At 41.2% G+C, this 18667-nt stretch overlaps 1 protein-coding gene across 3 annotated transcripts in view; it reads right to left on the bottom strand.

Moving 5' to 3' along the window:
• Window positions 1–5835, bottom strand: part of MOCS1 (molybdenum cofactor synthesis 1) — a 29391-nt gene extending 23556 nt beyond the window's left edge. For 2 of the 3 annotated variants that reach the window (XM_065680036.1, XM_065680035.1), the window contains exon 1: window positions 5705–5833. The gene's annotated coding sequence lies outside the window, so the exon portion shown is untranslated. Of the gene's footprint in view, window positions 1–5704 lie in introns of all 3 variants that reach the window. The other variant, XM_065680040.1, reaches the window with a different exon arrangement.
• Window positions 5836–18667: the final 12832 nt, after the last annotated feature.

The raw sequence follows: 18667 nt of genomic DNA on the forward strand, positions 1-18667 counted from the left end.
GGGTCCCTCCCTGTGTTTCAGCACGAGAGAACTATAAGTTGATGGAATGCTCGTGTCCCAACCAACTTTAATGTGCAAGACATAACATCTTGTTAACAGCAAAACTGAATTATTGATGTGTACAATTATCTGTTTCAAGAACACTTCCAACATGGTCTTGCTCAAATCTATCCAACAGAATAATGCCAAACAGCTTGTCTCAGTTAAAAGATGACAAATAATACAGGGCACAGTGGGACTGGAAGAGAAATATATGATCCTGAACACTCCACATGTTCAAGCCTGAATGAAAAGATTCAGAATTTTAATGACGTCTTTATTAACTGTCATGAAGTGAGTATTAAAAGCAATTTCTGTTTACATACCCTGGGTCTTTTAAAGCACAGAGTCACATATTCTAAAGCAACACAGTTTTCAGGACGTACTGAGTATGTGCCCTCCACAATGAGGACTGGTCACTTTAGGTATAAAATATCCCAAACCAGTAGCTGCTAATGGAAGCAAATACATTTCAAGTTTATGCCAAGCATCTTTAAAACATTGCTACTGCCAACACCAAAACACTATAGCAAGGTCTAAGCTCAGGGAGTCCCACTGCCTTTAGCCCATGACTTTCAAATTACCATGTTATATCTCTATTTTTCTACACCTGTAATGCACAGCTGAAAATACTGTGCTACTTTTGGAAAATATTTCAATACCTTCAGTGAAACATATAGCAATAGAACCAGTTCTTATCACAGTAGTGCAGAAAAGCAAAATTTTACCAACATACTTTAATTAGCTGGTGGATACTTGGTTCAGGTAGTAGATACAAATGCCCACAAACAACATCATATAAAACCTGTGAAGAAGATCCCTAAGAACATCCACTGCAGGGGGGTCAGAGAAGATAAAGGAGACACAAAGTGGCTGTTTCAAAGCCCAGAAAGCATCTGTTTACCCCTGATAAAACAGAAGTTCCATGTAATTGCTTTTCTGCCACAAGAAAGCAATTTCTTTCAGTTTCTGTTTTGTAGCGGTGGCCACAGCAGCAGATAGATAAGGCCCTCCCCAGGCCTGGCCTTTCCTCCCTGCAGCACCAAAGGTGTCAGTGGCAACCCCTCCACAGTCATGCACGCTGCTCACACCTAGAGAGGTTCCTACATCTCCATCTTCTCCAGCGTGCACAGACAGCACAAACCGTCTAGGTTTTAATCCAGCCTATGCACCTGCACATTATGAGCTCTGCACAGCCTTAGTTTCCCCAAGAACCTAAGTTCAAAATGCTGTCTCTGTTGCATTTATTGTGCATATTATTTTCATTTTAAACTGCAGAGCTTTCTCACCTGGCTTGATTTCTGATGTTCTCCTTCCTTTTATTTTGGAAAGGTGCTCACATTCAAGAGGGAAAGCACTCCCAAGCTTACCAAAATTAATTGAGCCTTTCTTGTAGAAGCACTCCTCTCCTGTTTTTCTCTCAGTATCTCATTTTTGCACCTTTTTCAGAGCCAGGCTTTCCTACCCATTCCACCTGATGACAGAACAGTAGGAATATCCTGCCTCCTCATTTCAGAGTGTGCCTTACAGGGAGGGAGTGAAGTGAGAAATACTGCCCTTCATTAATTTCTCTAAAGTGAACTGTGCAAAAGTATTAAAAGGCACTTAACAGGCAGTTGGTGTCAAGATACTTTAAAGTTCCTGTTAGAAATAACATTTGCTCTCCTGCTGCAAAATACCCAGTGCTGGTATGGGAAAAAGAATAAAGTTTTTCAGAGCTACTAGTTTCTATTCATCTTTTCCAGCTTCTTGTTGTGTACAAAGATGGGTTTGTCTGGGAGGGAAGAAGAACTGGAGAAGGAAATTTTTAAGCTTAGTTCATTTCTGTCCAGTTCGAGGAGTGGTATTGTATTCTCTTCCCTTGTTATTTTCTCTTATCATTATTATCACTGGTGATAGCAGTAGTGATTTGTGTTATACCTTAGTTACTGGGCTGTTCTTATCTCAACCCGTGGGAGTTACGTTCTCTCGATTCTCCTCCCCATCCCTCCGGGAGTGGGGAGGGGAAGGAAAGAAAGAGGTGGGGGTGAGTGAACGAGCTGTGTGGCTCAGTTTAAACCACGACATGAACGAACAAGAGCTTAGATAACTGCACCTAGCAGTTATATTTTGACAATCTGTCAGGCTTTCAGACCTGCCAATTCACCTGTAATTTCCAGGAGAACTCTTCTAACAAAGCAGCAAAATTTGAAGCTGTCACCAGGGGTATTAACAGCTACCAGGAACACCACAAACTGATAGATACTGGAAATGCTCAGTTAAACACAAGGGGGAAGAGAACAGAGCTGTTAGTTATTTATCAAACTGAAGATCGAGTACTATACTTCCTCTACCTTTTCACCTTCACCTTATCACCAGTGACACTTGTGCACTGTGAAACAGTAATGCTTGCAAACACAGGCCTCAGGGACCACCACAGGCTGTGTACTTATGACACTGCCAGTGCTGCTCTCACAGTTACTGCCTCTTTCAGCTCCTGCAATCCTGCTGGGTTTGTGCTTCAGCGCTGTCACCTTCACCACACTACCTAATGTTGCTGTGCCAGCATCATGGACACCACTCAACAAAAGCTCTTCTGTTTCATGCCTTACCTTTAATACCATAATCTGTAGTGAAGTGGTGACATAATGTCCTTGTTCAACCTCTAAATTAGACAACCACAAAGGCTGAAATGGGTCTAAATACGCCAAGTGCCAGTATGAGGCCTGAGGTGAGAGTCCAAGAAAAATGTATTTCTGAGGGCTCAGCAGCTGCTGCCCAACAGGTGACCCCACACAGCGTGCTAGAGTTCTGGTTACTGACACATAGAGGATACTGCTCAGCTTCGACCAGCTACCCACAAAATGAAGCTCCAGGACACAGAGTTTCAGACATGACTGACAAAAAATAAGGGCCGTATGAGGTCTTCCAAGACAAGCTGCACTCTGCCCTTTATCCCAGTGGTGAAGACTTCATGGAGGCCACAGAAAATTTCAAGTGGTTCTGTTTGAATTAAAGGATCTACATGAACAGATGGAGGAAGCTGAAATGAAGCTTTGTATCAGGATGGAAGACCTTTACTGGAAATGATACAAGAAAAGCAGGAAAAAAGCCTTACGTTCCTTACTGTTACTGTTCTCAAGCCTCACTATCTTAAGACTCCTCTCATCTTCCTTCTTTGTTTCAAAAAGTTGGTGGTTTTCCATGTAAAGTTCCAGCTCACAATAAAAACAATAATAATCTTAAAAGTACAATGTACTTTTTCTATTATACTGGAAAATACAGTGCTGTAGTAGAAATACATAATCCTATACGATTTTTTTTTAATTTGAGAACATAATTTGGACAAGTATCATCATGTGTACAAGGTAACAAACGAAAGTCTGGTGCTATCCTGTCAACTGTGAATTAGTCAAGAAATGCTTGAACACAATCAACCAACCATGAAAACACTGCTTTCATAGAGCCTGTTGCTACCTGCCATTATGTAGTCTTCGGAAAAAGGGACTCCACCCTGCACACATCTCCAGACTGACAATTGTATCTTAAATACCAAGATACAAACAGGCTCATTCAATGCAAAATAATCCAGTAATAAGCCGATCCAAGTTCTAGGGTTTATTTGTAAACAATTTAGGATCAGCTTCCCAGACATATCTGATTTCACCTTCAAAACTGACACAAATTTTTACAGCCTCATATTTGCCCAGTAAGGTTATCTAGTCAGTATAATTTCAATTTTATAAATACATCCATTTTCATCACGTTTCATATAGAGAACATTTTAAGAACTAAATGGGCATTCAATACACAAATAAAGCTATTAAGTCTTTCTGCTGGAAGGAATCATTTACCAAGCATTCATATAAAGTGTTACTACAAATAGCAAATGCAGGAGGATACAGAATACTATATATACTATGCATACATTCTCCACTATCTCAAAAACCAGCATGCAGTATCAAGCTAAAAGAATCATAAATTGAACACAAGCTCACCACACAACACCAATACAGTAGCTATACTGACCCCCCTGTTTATAACCTCACCTAAAGATATATAATGGACACCAGCTTTCAGTCATCTGAAGCTCCTGAATCACAGAGTTCTTCTTTCCATAGCTGGAAGGATCGTTTTAAAATGGGATTAAACACAGAATCTCTTCTCCCCTTTGCATCCCCTGAACCCAACTGAAATCTCATGAAACTAAACAGAACCCAGGACCACTTTCAGAACCAACCCAAAAGATGGTCAAGCAATACTCACACTTGCTTTGAGCATCCCATCACCTTAAAATATGTTTCACTGCCCTATGGATGTAACACTAATTGCTCCTCCCTAAAGATGCATGCTGGGAGAGACAGAGAACAGTGATGAGCAGTGAGTATATTACCACTGCATAGTTACTAATTTTGCACTGTCTTTGCTTTTGCATGAGCTTGCTGATTCTCATGCCCTGCAGGATATCACGAGTACTCCAGCACACCTGCCTCAAATCACCCATCCCATTCTTCAACCACTGTGGCTTTCATCCCCTAAGGGAACAGGGCTTTCAGAGATGACTGATGTAATCAAGCTCTCTCAAAAGTATTCCTGAATGTATGTTAGAACTACTCGATTCATAAAAAGTATTTAAATAAAATTAAAAAAAAAAGTACATGGTTTAGAAAAAGCAGAAGAAACTCAATAGCTTCTCAAGACTCCTGAGGCAAGTAAGCATTCAATAAAGCAACACACAACTCCATTTGGCTCTCTGTAAATAAATGGTAGTGAATGCATTCAATTTTGGTGACACAAAGACTGTCACTAGTAGTTTTAGCTTATTGTCTGCTCCTTAAAGTCAGACATGTAATTGCAAGTAAACCAATACATCATGTCCCAGCTGGGATTACTCTGCCTGTCATACTCTATTTCTGCTATACAGAACCTTTGCCTTTCTGCGCAGCTTTTTCTCCTGCATTTGGACACTAAGAGATCAGATCCACCTGAGGACCAAAAGTGAAACGAGGAGGAGCTGGATCAAGACAACACCTGCGCTGATTTCACACCAGGGACGGAACAAACAAACAGCTCAGTCACAAAGTTCCCATGACTACTCAGAGCACAACGACCAAAAGCTGCCAAACCACTTGATTTTGACCTAGGCAAGAACAAATGATGTTGTGTAACCTCTTCTTCAAACCAAGAGAGAACACAGAACTGGTTCAGCCCAGAGCCTGAATGTCCTACTTAATGCCAAAGGAAGGTGCCATTCAGCAAAGTAAGGCAACAGAATTATACATTACTCCACGTTTTGTTGACACCCCCCCCCCCCCCGCCCCATATAATCAAGTCACGTTCACCATACAAATCACCTACAGTCCTGGGACAGGCTGCAGAATTAAGCGTGCCTACTGGAAACCGCGGGTCAGCTTTGGTGCGCCCAGCCCGGCCGGCTGCAGCTGAGGCCCCCCACCGCGCTGCAGACTGCTATGGCAGGGGCAGTCCGCTCGGGCACCCCGGTCAGGTCAACCCTCGGTTATTACAAACACAAACGACGTTGTCTTCATTTTAACTGCAAGGCACGGTCGGGGGACTCCAAACCGGCAACAGCACTGCACGCCTCCCCGTGGCAGCAGCACCCTCCCGCACGCCCCGGCCACCACCTTCCCCCCCAACCCCTCTGCTCACACCACGCTGACCTCACCTGAGCCTCGGCGGCAGGAGTCCACACTGGCGCCCCGGAGCTGCAGGTGCGGCGCGGCCCTGACCCGAGAGCCCCCCGCAGGAACACGGCGCCGCCGCTCCACCCCCACCGCGCCGCCGCCGCCGCCGCCATGCGGCCCCGCCAGCCCCCAGCACTCAAGAAACCCCAGCGCCGCCACCAGCCTCACACCGTACTCGGGGGAGGTCGGAGGGGCGGCAGCCAATCAGAGCTGTCGCGCGTACTGCGCGGCACGCCGGGAGTTGTAGTCCGCTCTCCTCAGGGAGGAGGGCGGGAGAGATCGGTGGCAGAGATCTGTATTCTTTGCGGTAGGGATCCCGGGCGCCATGCCCCTCAGCAGCAAGGGCAAAGCCTGCGCTGACAGCCTTTACTGCCTGTTTCCGCTGTCCTTGCCTCAGCCCACCAAGAGCCAGCTGTAGAGCTCGAGGCCTGGGCAGGGAGGCCTTCATGGGAGAGGCGGGTGTTGAAGGGCTCGCGCGCGGAGTGTGGGTCCCAGCAGGGACAAGCAGAGGACTAGGATCCACGGTTATCCTCAGCTGGGCACATTTCTGGTAGGAACAACAGCTTCAGCCTCAGTCCTGCCCGAGTCTCAAGTATGTGAAATACAAACTCACTCCTCTAAACAAGATAACAAGGTTTTACTGAGAGACAAAGTCAATAAAGCAAAAGCAACCTTTGGCACAGTTGGACGCCCCAGTAATCACACAACTAGCTAAAACCAGCCATATCTGTAATACTTCTGATAACCAGCAAAGATTTAAAACAGTGCAACCTTCCTGCAAAATTTATTGTAGGATGGGCAGACAAGGAGTATCCCAAGCTAGCAGATGTTTGAGAGGCTGTCTCTAAACTAACTGATAAGTAGAAGGATGGTGTGAAATAATTCATGTTTAGTGGGGTCACTAAATCCTGTTATCTCACCACAGACTTACAACACAAACATTGTTCTTTAAAGCTAAAGATACTTTAGAAGACTAGTGTGAAACAACTCATGTTTAGTGGGGCCACTACATTCCACAGGCTTACAACATAAACATTCTTTTTCTACAACCTAAGTTAAGCTAAAAAGTACTTTATGTTTCCCAGCCCCCCCCCCCCCCTTCCTTTACCTTTACAGATTCTTTACTATGTGACTCCATTTTGCTCAAGAGTTCTGGCCCTTTTTAACTTCTTGTCTAATCTTGTGTCTTTAGTGAGCTTTGTTTCTGTTATTGTAAACTCATACAGTTATATCCACATAACCACACCTATGATTTGTGAAAGCCAATACATTTATGTGTTTATCACAAGTAAAACCTGTAAAGCATTGAGAGAAGATGGCCACAGGAACTAAGTGGGGCATAATGTGTCTTAACGGGACATAAGAAAACAGTATTTAAGTTTTCCAGTCCATTATATTTTTCCCCACACTCCCAGCGTTTCACAGACAAGGGGCCTTCTGGCAAAATGTTTGGCGGCCCACTGTCCTCTGCCTGTGGGCAATAGGTCTGCAGAGTATGGTCACCCATTGCCGAGCTGAACTTGAAGCACTTGTTCTGAACCTAATTCACACATGAAAGGAGAGCTTGGGTGCCCAAAATTTCCCTGGATCCCCTTCCTGAATCATGTCAGCTACTCTTATGAAAGACATATCTTTCCCTAAGTGACTTTTACTGCTCTTAGCCCTAGAACTGTGCAGCTGTTGTATTGCTGTAGCTGTGAAACCCCACAGCTTTATACACCCTGTTGCTTTTATGATAAGTCTTCCAGTTTAAATACTTTTCCATTACCAAATTGCTGTGTCAGGGGTATTTGTATTTTCAACTAATGGTTACAAAAACATTAATGATTCTCTGCACAGTCATTTAGTGTTTGACCTGTGTAGTACTTGTTGATGTATGAGTAACTGGGCCTTGTAATTGCTTGTGTCAGCCATTATTTCAAGACATAGTTATATGTGCTGAAATGTTTAGACAGGTTATACTTAAATCTTTGCTCTGTAGTAAAACACCTTCTTCTGTCCAATTCAGTCTTAAGAATTTAGACTTTAGACTTTATTCAGAATTTAGTCTGGGTAGAAACTAGCAGGAAAACTTAATGCAACTTTTTTTTTTCCTTTTTTATTTCTCTCCTTCCCTATGCCCCCCAGCTCAAAAAAAAAAAAAAAAAAAAAAGACCTGAAGCCATTTGAAAATCAATGAATGAAAATTAATGACTTGTGTTGTGGCCAAATACCCATTCTGAAACCTTTCTCATCAGTATGATGCCAAGGTAACATATATGTAGAACAAAATTATAGAGAAGATAACAAAGCAAAATACTGTTTTTAATTACAGTTTTCAAAGGATGCAGAAACAAGCTTGATATTTACATTTACAGCAGGTTTATGAAGCCTCACTTCTTCCTGTAGAACTGGAATAACTGTAATTAAAAGCTTTCCTAAATTTCATCGAACAGCAAGTGACAATGAAGGCTGAAATACACAGAGCATTTCAACTTCCTATTAGATGTAGTAATTGTTCAACTCAGTGAACCTTTCAATTGCAAAATAAGTTTAATTAGATGTAAAGTAATTGAAGTTCAAAATTTGTTACAACCCCAGGGAGAAAAAAAATATCACTTAGCATTAACAAAAATCTGCAGGATCTCTAATATTTTTCTCCAGTAAATGTTCTTACCTACAGTGAAGAGTCTGTTTCTGTGGTTCTATAGTTATTTTATTTTACTTAAAGACTATGTTAAGCTTGACTTACATCTGTAATCCAATTGAATATAGCAACAATGAGCATATGAGGAAAGTTAAGAAGTGAAATGTCTTTGAATATATGAAGCCTTGTATTTTTCCTGTTTTATCAGATTGCACAAATAGAAGCATATCTTACTAAACCAGCACAAAACTGGCTTTTACATCTCCAAAGACAACTTCTTACTCTCAGAAGTAGCTGCTGCTGTTTAACAGAAACATTTGCCAAAAATTAAAGGAAACCATAAAATAAATTTAATGGAATAAGAGCATCTGCGTAAGAGAGAATTCTGTTTTAACTTTACTGGGACACCGTCATGTCATGTCATGTCATGTCATGTCATGTCATAGGTCAATGAAGAGTAAAGTTTTCTGCACATCTGAGAGAGCAGCTGGAGGTTTATTTCTTTCCTTTCTCAGCAGCTATCTAAAGAGCTAATACTCAGTAAAGAATTAAAGGTTTGAGGCTTATATATTTAAGCCAAGGTGCTGTGCACTGTCATATCTTTGCATTGTAGTGGGTAAAATCATTCCTATCTACACCTAGCTGCAGAGACCACTGTCACTCTAGTGAAGCTCAAGACAGTTGCTCAAGGCGCTTTTAGGATCCACAGAAAGTTTTGCCACTGGTCTTTCAGTTGTCTTTTAGACATTATGCAGATATTCACTCGTGTTTGGCACAGAGTGATCCTATGGTCTGAATTCCAAAGACAGGAATTTCCTGCCCTTCCTGCTGCTGCCTTCCTTTATGAAATACAGGGAGCCTATATTAGCATGTCTTATTTAGCTGTGTGTTTGCTTCAAATTTTGCTGAATTCACACTTAACTCCTTACAGGTCTCATTCAGCATTCATGCACATTCAGAGATTAATTAGCTTTCCTTGAGAGACTCTGCACCATGCCATGCATAAAACTGTGTGTCTGCCAGGGTGCACTATGTCTACATGAGCAATTGAAGGGCAGAGTCCAGTCACGTACGAGCATCCTCTGGGAGCCGATCCCAGTATAATATGAAAATACAAAGTGCTGGACTACTTCCAGTGCTATTCATGCTTCAAATAAGCATGAGACAAAGTTTTAAAGATATGTTAATAATGAAATACTAATAATAATTTTAAAAGTTTCAATAGAGAGCACAGCATTTGAGCTGGGTGGATCTGCCACACTGAGTCACGGTTGCCTCATAATCTAGATTAGGCATCTGTTAAGAGTTTCTCAACATCTTTCTGAAACTTTGGGCTGCATGCCTAAAAAAAACAGAGCAAAGTGGAAGACCCAGTCCTGTCCTCCTATGGGGCTGGAAAACAGCCAGAGCTTGTGTTGGGACTGCAGTTAGGAAAGACTGTGGGAGTGCTTAGTCTAGTGCAAACTAAGGGAAAGCCTCCACATCCAGCTTCCTGCAATTTGAGCATGAAGTAATTTATAGACTTTGCAAGACAGGCTGATTGTTTTGTCTTTTTCCTGCAAGAGCAGATACATTGTCACTCTCTGCGTTTGTTACTAGTGAGCAACATGGGCACTCCTTTAAAGAAACCTCCAGGAGGATAGAGATTCACTAGTAAACTTCACGGCATATATGATGTATTAATGACTAGGTTAGGACATCTCACAGTTGCTCATGAACATCATAGCATTTTTCAGTTCGAAGTATACCACTGTATAATTATGTACACATGAGAAATCATAGGGAGCTGATACAGCAGAGGTTTCTGTTATAGTTCGCTTTCCTCATTGGAAAAAGGCATGAGAGCCTTCCTGGTGTTTCTTCCTAGTAGCTGGCACAAAATAATATCCACAGTTCTCTAGGGCATACTGCTTCTATGCAATTAAAAAGCATGTGTCAAAAACCACACAGAGTTGCAAGCAGGGATTTTGTAAATACCCATGCCAAGGCTGCCCCAAAACGGCAGCCTCTCAAAAAATGCAGAAGTTAAAACAAGACCTGCCACTCTAATCAAAATGGTCTGAGAATCATTAGCATAGAACCAGCCAGGCTGGTTAGAAAATACGTGTCAATGCTATCTTCTCTTATACCTCCTTACCTTCTGTATGAGAGAAACACTCTCCTTCCTCATCTTATTACTCTCCTCCTTTGCTGTATTTTCATTGATGTCCTCCAGTTTTTCTGCTTACAACAGCAAGAAAAGAAAAATGATCTTTTAATGTTACTAAGCTCATAGTGATGAAATCTGTGGCATTCTCTGAGCAGTATCTAGCAGCGTGTAGAGTAATGGGCTGTATAATACCATGAAATCCAACTGATCCTACATGCTAAACCTAGCAGGTCCAAAGAAGGAGAGTGAAGCTGATGAAAGGTCTAGAACACGAGTGTTATAAGAAGCAGCTGAGGAAACACTTAGAAACATGGTTTAGTTGTGGACTTGGCAGGTTTTGGTTAACGGCTTTACTTGATGATCTTAAAGGTCTTTTCCATCCTAAACAATTCTATTATTCTACTCTTCCATACTTTTGCACAGCTACACTACAGAAAGGAAATTAAGAAATGCATAAAAAAATAGCAGCTGACATAAGTAGAAAAGAGGAAAAAAGGAAGAAAGTAAAGAAGAGAAGGAAGGGGAGAAAAGCAGAAAAGAAGAGAAGGAGGGAAGGAGGGAAAGAAAGAGAGAGGAAAGTAAAGAAGAGCTGTGAGCTTAACCTTATCGTATGTATGACCATACTTTTTTCTCTTGGCTTTCTTCATTTGCACGAAATATCATCATCACCACCCTTCAGCATTACACAGTTGAGGAACAATAACACTTTGTGCCCTCCTGTTTTTATCTAGAAATTCTGTGCAAGACAGCTACTGAGGTTTTGTTTGTCTGGAGCAGGATTGCACAGTTTCACCCTTTATTCAATGTTCCAGGTAAACAGGCTGTTTATGGGCTGACCACAATTTTTCTGAGTGCTTAGTATGTTTAATTCCTGAGAACTGGGAGAAGAAGAAATATACTACACACAACAACCCCATCTAGTAAGGTTGACACAGACATAACCAAAGGAAGGTTTAAACAAAGTCAGACATTGTCCTAGTTTAACTCTGGGGGCTTATTCTGCCCCAGGCAGCTACCCTAGGTTGTAGATTTGGGGTTAATCTGTTAGCATGCCTAAATTTTTTTTCATATTTTACTGAATTCAAGGACACAGTAAAAGGAGTGCCCGAGTGTCAGAAAACACCAGGAGACTTCTTATTCCTTTCTTACAGATGACCTGGACTACCGATGCTCTCCCCTCTCCTCCCATGATTAACTCCCATTCATTCCTCCTTTCCACATTAAAGAAATCCTGCTTAACTTTATGAACACACTTTATGTGTTGGTGGTGTGTGATGGATTTTTAGGTATCAGCACCATTGATGCTACAGGCATAAGGCACTGAGTGGGTGATACTCAGATCTGAGAATTCAGCTGCATTTTGGACAAAACAAATCAGTCTTTGGACTTTATCTACTCTAAGAGGAGAAATTATACTGCCTCTTTTCCAATACAGCTGGACATTTGATCTTATGAAATATTATGAATATTTTCCATTTCATTTACTTTGAAGTGGGAAATTTTATCAATAACAACAAAAAAATCCTTCACATCCCAACAAAACAATAAGCAAGAACACAGATTTTCAAGGCTGTTTTTGTGCTGGGTGAGTTTGATGTGACTTGAAAATTGATTAAGTTCCATCAAGGCTCTAAAGTATACCTGTTTTGTCCCTTTCAAGATTAGGTGGTAGTGTTTATGGCTGGGTCCTTAATCTGCCTAGGAGAGTATTTTTTTCTCCTTACTTCTCATTGTTGAAACAAGCCAACTTCCAGTTTGTTAAACAGTCCATCAAGGTAAGTGAAACTGTAACAAACAGCTCTCTGAGAAAGTTAATTTGTATCCAAAGAGTTATATCACCTCAGAAAGTCACGAGGCAAAAAAATAGAACAAAACAAAATAATAAAACCATCAGGGCATCTTTATGGGCTGTTAGCATTTTTGTTTGGTAGATGCATATATCAAAGACCGTGCTTTTTTCAGATACTGTTAAGTCACTTCCAGATTTAGCATCCCACAGATATTTCTCTGTCATTTCAGATCCTCTAGGCACTTCAGTTGTGTTCAGTTCTTGCAAATCACAGTAAAGAATTGTGATTAAGCATACAAAATCTCATTGAATATTTCCCTCTTTGGCATCTTGGGCTATCGTCTTGTAAAAGAAAGACAAAAAGGAGCTGTTTGCAGGTTCACTCTGTTCTTTCGTCTCCTCTTCCCAATGTTTTCTGCATTGTCAATTTCTAAGCTGGTTTCCAAAAGAGGTGAAAATACAACAGTGACTTGGAAGAACTTTATTTGAGTTTTTAGGGAGAGCATCATTACTGCCTCTGCATTTTTTAGTCACTTAGGTGATGGAAAAGTGGGTTTTAGATGCTATTTCTAGAGAAGAGCATTCTGACACTCACCTTCATGCCAGTGATTACAAATAGGTAAAATAGTGTAACAGAAAATCAAGTCCTTCAAAGGCCGCTATCTGAACAGGGATATCCTTCTTTCCCCTCAGTTATCTAAGGAGCAGTGATTTAATTAGTCTTATCAAATCCTCACATTTCAATATAATAACCTAAGTTATTTTACCTTCACTTACTTGTATGAGCTTCATTATACACATTTTCCTTTGGTCTTTGGCAAAATTGTGGACAATAGGAAATGTCTATAGTTTTGGAAGGAGTGACAACATAGCTGTAACATAGACTAAATAATCCTCATTAAGGGCATGCAGTAGGAATACTTATTTAATTTTACTGCCTGTGCTTGCTTCTGCCTTCTCCCACCATTGTAATCTGATAGATGGGATCCTCCAGCCCTAGCCCAGCTGCACTTTCTGCCCACTTCTTAGTTGTGCTAGTGTTTAATTTATTTAGTTCATTGGGGTGATGGAGAAGTAATGTTGAAGAGAAACTACCTGCCGCAGCACTGTCACAGGGCCAAAGTATATCCTGCCACAAAGATGTGTGTGAGTCCAGGGCAGGGAATGGAATGCAGATATTTGAACCCTTCATTTCCTACATGAAGAAAATTACCTGATCACCTTGCAGTCTACACCTGACATGGCACATCAGCCTGCAGGTCCTTAGACTGTGGGTTTGTGTTTGCCATCAAGGAAGTATTTGGACGTATTATGAGAAAACAGAAAGAGACTGACCTCTTTGGTCAGTAGCAGCGTGTAGAACTCACACATGAGCAGAAGGATACAAGCAAGAGCAGAAGTCTTACTAAAATCCTGTCATGGGGAACATCATAGTAAAGTTCTTGTGCTAAAGCACACTATACCCATAGGGACCTGGGCTCTGCACTCATACCAGAGGAGATAGTACCCATAGTGAGGAACTTAGTTCTGACTTGAAAAGATATGCGATGGGAGAAAGGTGAGGGAGGAGGGTAAGACACATAAAAAAAAAAAAAAAAAATTACCCCCGAACCTGCAGGACCTAGTGATAATCTCTAATTTCCACCGAGGTGGCTCCACTTTCTGCAGATAGCTAATGGTGAGTAATGACAAAGAAATGTTCTGGAAACTTCTGTGTAATTTGTTTGCACTGTCAAAACATTTGACTGTCATAGAAAAATATGATCTAGAACATAGCCATAATAAAGCACTTCCTTTAGGGTGATTAATATGCAGGGAAAATCAAAAACAAATTAAGCCTATTTTACTGTATCAGGACAAAATATAATTGTGGAATTGAATGAAACATTCCTGTCTATGGCTTATTCTAATCTGTTATCTTTGGTCTGTAAACTTGAGTGCCTTGAGAGGGTTTTTTTCTGTTCATTTCTGCATAGACACTTTATATATTGAGGGTGTTTTCAGATTTTCCTCCTATATCTTTCCTCCTCTTCTGGTGTTTTTTTTGTTTTTTTTTTTTTTTTTGTCTGTTTTGGGTGGGTTTTTTTTGTTTTTTTTTTTAATATTGCAAAAATATGCAAAATATGAAAAAATAATATAAAAATTTTTCCTCAGAAATTTCTCATAAAATTTAGACTTCAGAAAAATTTTCATGGAAAATGCCTCCTTTGGAAAAAGCTATTTCAGACAAACTAAACAGTTTAACAACTCACATTATCTGCTAACACAATTGGTGTTTGAGGGGGAACAGAAAGTCCTCCTTTAAGTAGAAAATATAATCCAAGTCATCATTGACTTCTACCTTGTACAATAATTTTACGGTCATCTTGCACAGATAAATGATTGCATGAGTGAACAAGGCTACAGAGTACTGAGCCCTTTGATCTAATTTTGACTCCAGCTCAAATGAAGAAAAAAGTTTGTCTTTAGATTGATAGGAAGGATATGGCCCTAATCCTCCTAGTTTATTTACGGTTAGGATATTAGCTCAGTCTTGAGGAAGTTTACAAAGACTTCATTCAATTCACATGCAGAGTCTGGAGAATGCAGATGGTAACTCTAAGAATTAACATATTACAACAGAGGCAAGACCAAAACAAAAGCCACCATCATTTCAGATTCTGCTTATCTTTCCAACTGACTCCTACTAGAGTTTTGTAATTGTTTCACTGCCTGCTATCATCTCTTTGTCTTCCTTTCAGATTGCTATGGCCTCCAACAATCACAGGGGTACTTCTCAGAGGGAAAAATCACGAAGGGGGAAGACTGGCTGGAAATTTTTGCCCAGAAATTTAGTAGGACAGGAAGGGACTGTGAGGATCATAGAGATGAGTCTGTTGTTACAGATAGATAGCCACATCATAAACTTGTACTTTTCCTGTTGCTGAGAAGCCAGCTTATTGCCAAGGAGCTCTGATGTCTATAAACCACCCTTTACTTAAAAAAAAAAAAAAAAAAAAAAAAAATCAACCTGAAAAAAAAAGAATAGCAGCAGTTTACGCGCAAGTTGGTCTCTATCCTATATGCACATCTTTCCCTGGCTTTCCATTCATATGTACTCTTTCTCAGAGCAGATAAAGCACATGTCTTTCAGATTTCTCTTAGTAGATGTGTTGTTAGAGTGAGCAGGGAAATGGACAGCCTTTCTCTGCACTTGTTCTGCTGTAATTAAGTTTCCTCCCAGGCAATTAACTGTTCTTACTATTCTTGGGGTGCTGTGAGCCAGGTAAGTGTTGCTACTTTTTGGCAGTCATTCCTGGAGGCCCTCGGCTACAGAACAGTGCTATAAACTCCCAGTGCCACTAGACGTGGCATATATGTTGATCGTCTTTCTGCATGACCCAACATTCTCTTTGCACCTTTCCAGCATTAAGAAATAAGAAAATCCTTTTCTTCACCTGGATGGCTGGCTAGAGATAAATTCTAAGATACATCCTTACAGCAGCTTAAGTCTGAACACTGTGTTAGGTATTAAAATTAATCCTTTCTCAACACATTGGCTGCTGGAAAACCCTTTCCTAATATGATCCCAAAATGTATTTGTCTTTTTGAAGACCACATCATACTGGTGGTAATAGGCAAGTATGACTAACACGTAAACATAGAATCTTCTGTTATTACATCACTAAGGAACGAGCAATAATGCTCGTAAACACATGAGGTAAACACATGTCCTTCCATTTTGTGTGATTTAGTTTCATCTCATTTCTCTTACTCAGGGCTCTGTAGTAATCCAATTTTTCCTCTCTGGTATTCAATACCTCCTCCAATTTGCTAATCACTGCAAAGTCTATGCAGCAAATTTCATCGGCACACCAGATTCCTGAGCAAGCATTATTAGTGGACAGGAAAATTCTGAAGACAGATACTGAAATGCTCCACTAGCTATCTCTTTCTAGGCCTTCTCTTTCAGGAAAATGTTGTGTGTAATTTTTAGATAGTGCTTAACCAGCTGAGGTTAAACTAATCAGCCAGCTGTCTGAATCACACCACTACTCCTTTCTTAAACAGAAAATATCCTATCCTTAAATCTCATGGAACCGTTTCCGACTAGAAGCGACAGCTTTTTTAATAACCTTGCCACCAGCCTTGGGTCAGTTATTTCTCTGTTGAATGTGCATACTTTCCATATCTATGCACTCATTTATATTAACAGTCTTGGCTTTACTGCACTTTCAATAGGAATATATATGCAGAACAGGGAATAAGATAGTATTTACTGTTTGGTTATATATCAGTTATCTCTAGTCCATACCATCTCCATACATAGCAGCACCATTTCTTTCATTATTAGTTTTTATTTCTACAAATATGCAACTTTTTTTTTTCTTTTTTAACTGCAAGTTCTGACAGGCATTTATGATTTCTTACTATTTTTGTACTTCCACTTTAGTATCTCCAGGGCATAACTTTCTTTTCTGGTCAAGGCTATCCTCCTCACCCCATTCTCATTCCCAATATTCTTGCCTAGTTGATTCTTATCTCTAAAGCTCATCCTTCCAGATTATTCCCCTTGACAGGGTTATAATTAACAGATAGGATTTATCAGCCCAGATGCAACTGTCATCCAGATAAGGGCTATTCAAACACCATGTCATGTGACGTCTTGCAGGAGTAGGTACAGACGGGAAATAAAACTCTTAATTCCCCGAATAAATCCCTTCCTCCTTTTTTTAGGATAGGAAGAAATTCTTTTCAGTATTTTATATGCCTGTGCTCTAGCAAATTTCTTTACTTTCCTATTGTTTTGTCCTATTACATTAAATCTTGGAGCAGATTTTCCTGGAAGGCATGCTAAGGCACGTGAAAAAAAACAAAGTGCTTGGTGACAGCCAGCATGGCTTCACTAAGGGGAAATCTCCTGCCTGACCAATTTGGTGGCCTTCTATGATGGGGCTATGGAATTGATAGACAGGGGTAGAGCAGTTGATGTCATCTACCTGGACTTGTGCAAAGCGCTTGACACTGTCTCACACGACATCCTTCTCTCTAAATTGGAAAGACAACAATTTGATGGATGGACCACTGGGTGAATAAAGAACTGGCTGGATGGCTGCACACAAAGAGTTGTGGTTAATGGCTCCATGTCCAGCTGGAGACCGGTAACGAGTGGTGTCCCTCAGGGATCGGTGTTGGGACCGGTCTTGTTCAACATCTTTGTTGGTGACATGGACAGTGGGATTGAATGCGCCCTCAGCAAGTTTGCCAATGACACCAAGCTGTATAGTTCGGTTGATACACTGGAGGGAAGGGATGCCATCCAGAAGGACCTTGACATGCTTGTGAGGTCGGCCGACTCCAACCTTATGAAGTTTAACCATGACAAGTGCAAGGTCCTACACCTGGGTCAGAGCAATACCAGGCACAGCTGCAGACTGGGCAAAGAAGAGATTCAGAGCAGCCCTGCGGAAAAGGACTTGGGGGTGTTGGTCGATGAGAAACTTAACATGAGCCGGCAGTGAGCACTTGTAGCTCAGAAAGCCAACCGTATCCTGGGCTGCATCAAAAGGAACGTGACCAGCAGGTCGAAGGAGGTGATCCTGCCCCTCTACTCTGCTCTTGTGAGACCTCACCTGGAGTATTGTGTGCAGTTCTGGTGTCCTCAACATAAGAACAAGTCCAGAGGAGGCCCACGAGGATGATCAGGGGACTGGAGCACCTCCCGTATGAAGACAGGCTGAGAAAGTTGGGGCTGTTCATCCTGGAGAAGAGAAGGCTGCGTGGAGACCTCATAGCAGCCTTCCAGTATCTGAAGGAGGCCTATAGGGATGCTGGGATGGACTGTTCATTAGGGACTGTAGTGATAGGAGAAGGGGTAACGGGTTAAAACTTAAATAGGGGAAGTTTAGATTGGAGATAAGGAAGAAGATCTTTACTGTAAGGGTGGTGAGGCTGTGAAATGGGTTGCCCAGGGAAGTTGTGAATGCTCTGCCCCTGGCACTGTTCAAGGCCAGGCTGGACAGAGCCTTGGGTGACATGGTTTAGTGTGATGTGTCCTTGCCCATGGGAGGGGGGTTGGAACTAGATGATCATAAGGTCCTTTCCAACCCTAACTATTCTATGAGTCTATGATTCTAAATATGAATTCTGTTTCTCTGGGTGAAATGACAAACCATTCCAGAGTTATGGAGCAACCTCTAGCCATACAGCAGAAGCAGCTGTGTATGTTCTGAATAGTGGGAAAGAGTGTGTGTAGAAGGGCAGGTCTTAATGCCAGAAACACCTCAGTATCTTTTCAGGCACCCTCTCTAAATGTTTAAGTGTTTAACTTCCCATTGAGATGCTTTCGCCTTTCAGATTTGCTTGGCTGTACTTTTTTGTTCACGTGTGCAAAATTTTAC

Source organism: Lathamus discolor, chromosome 5 (genome assembly GCF_037157495.1).
Source record: "Lathamus discolor isolate bLatDis1 chromosome 5, bLatDis1.hap1, whole genome shotgun sequence".
NCBI classification, from domain to species: Eukaryota; Metazoa; Chordata; class Aves; order Psittaciformes; family Psittacidae; genus Lathamus; species Lathamus discolor.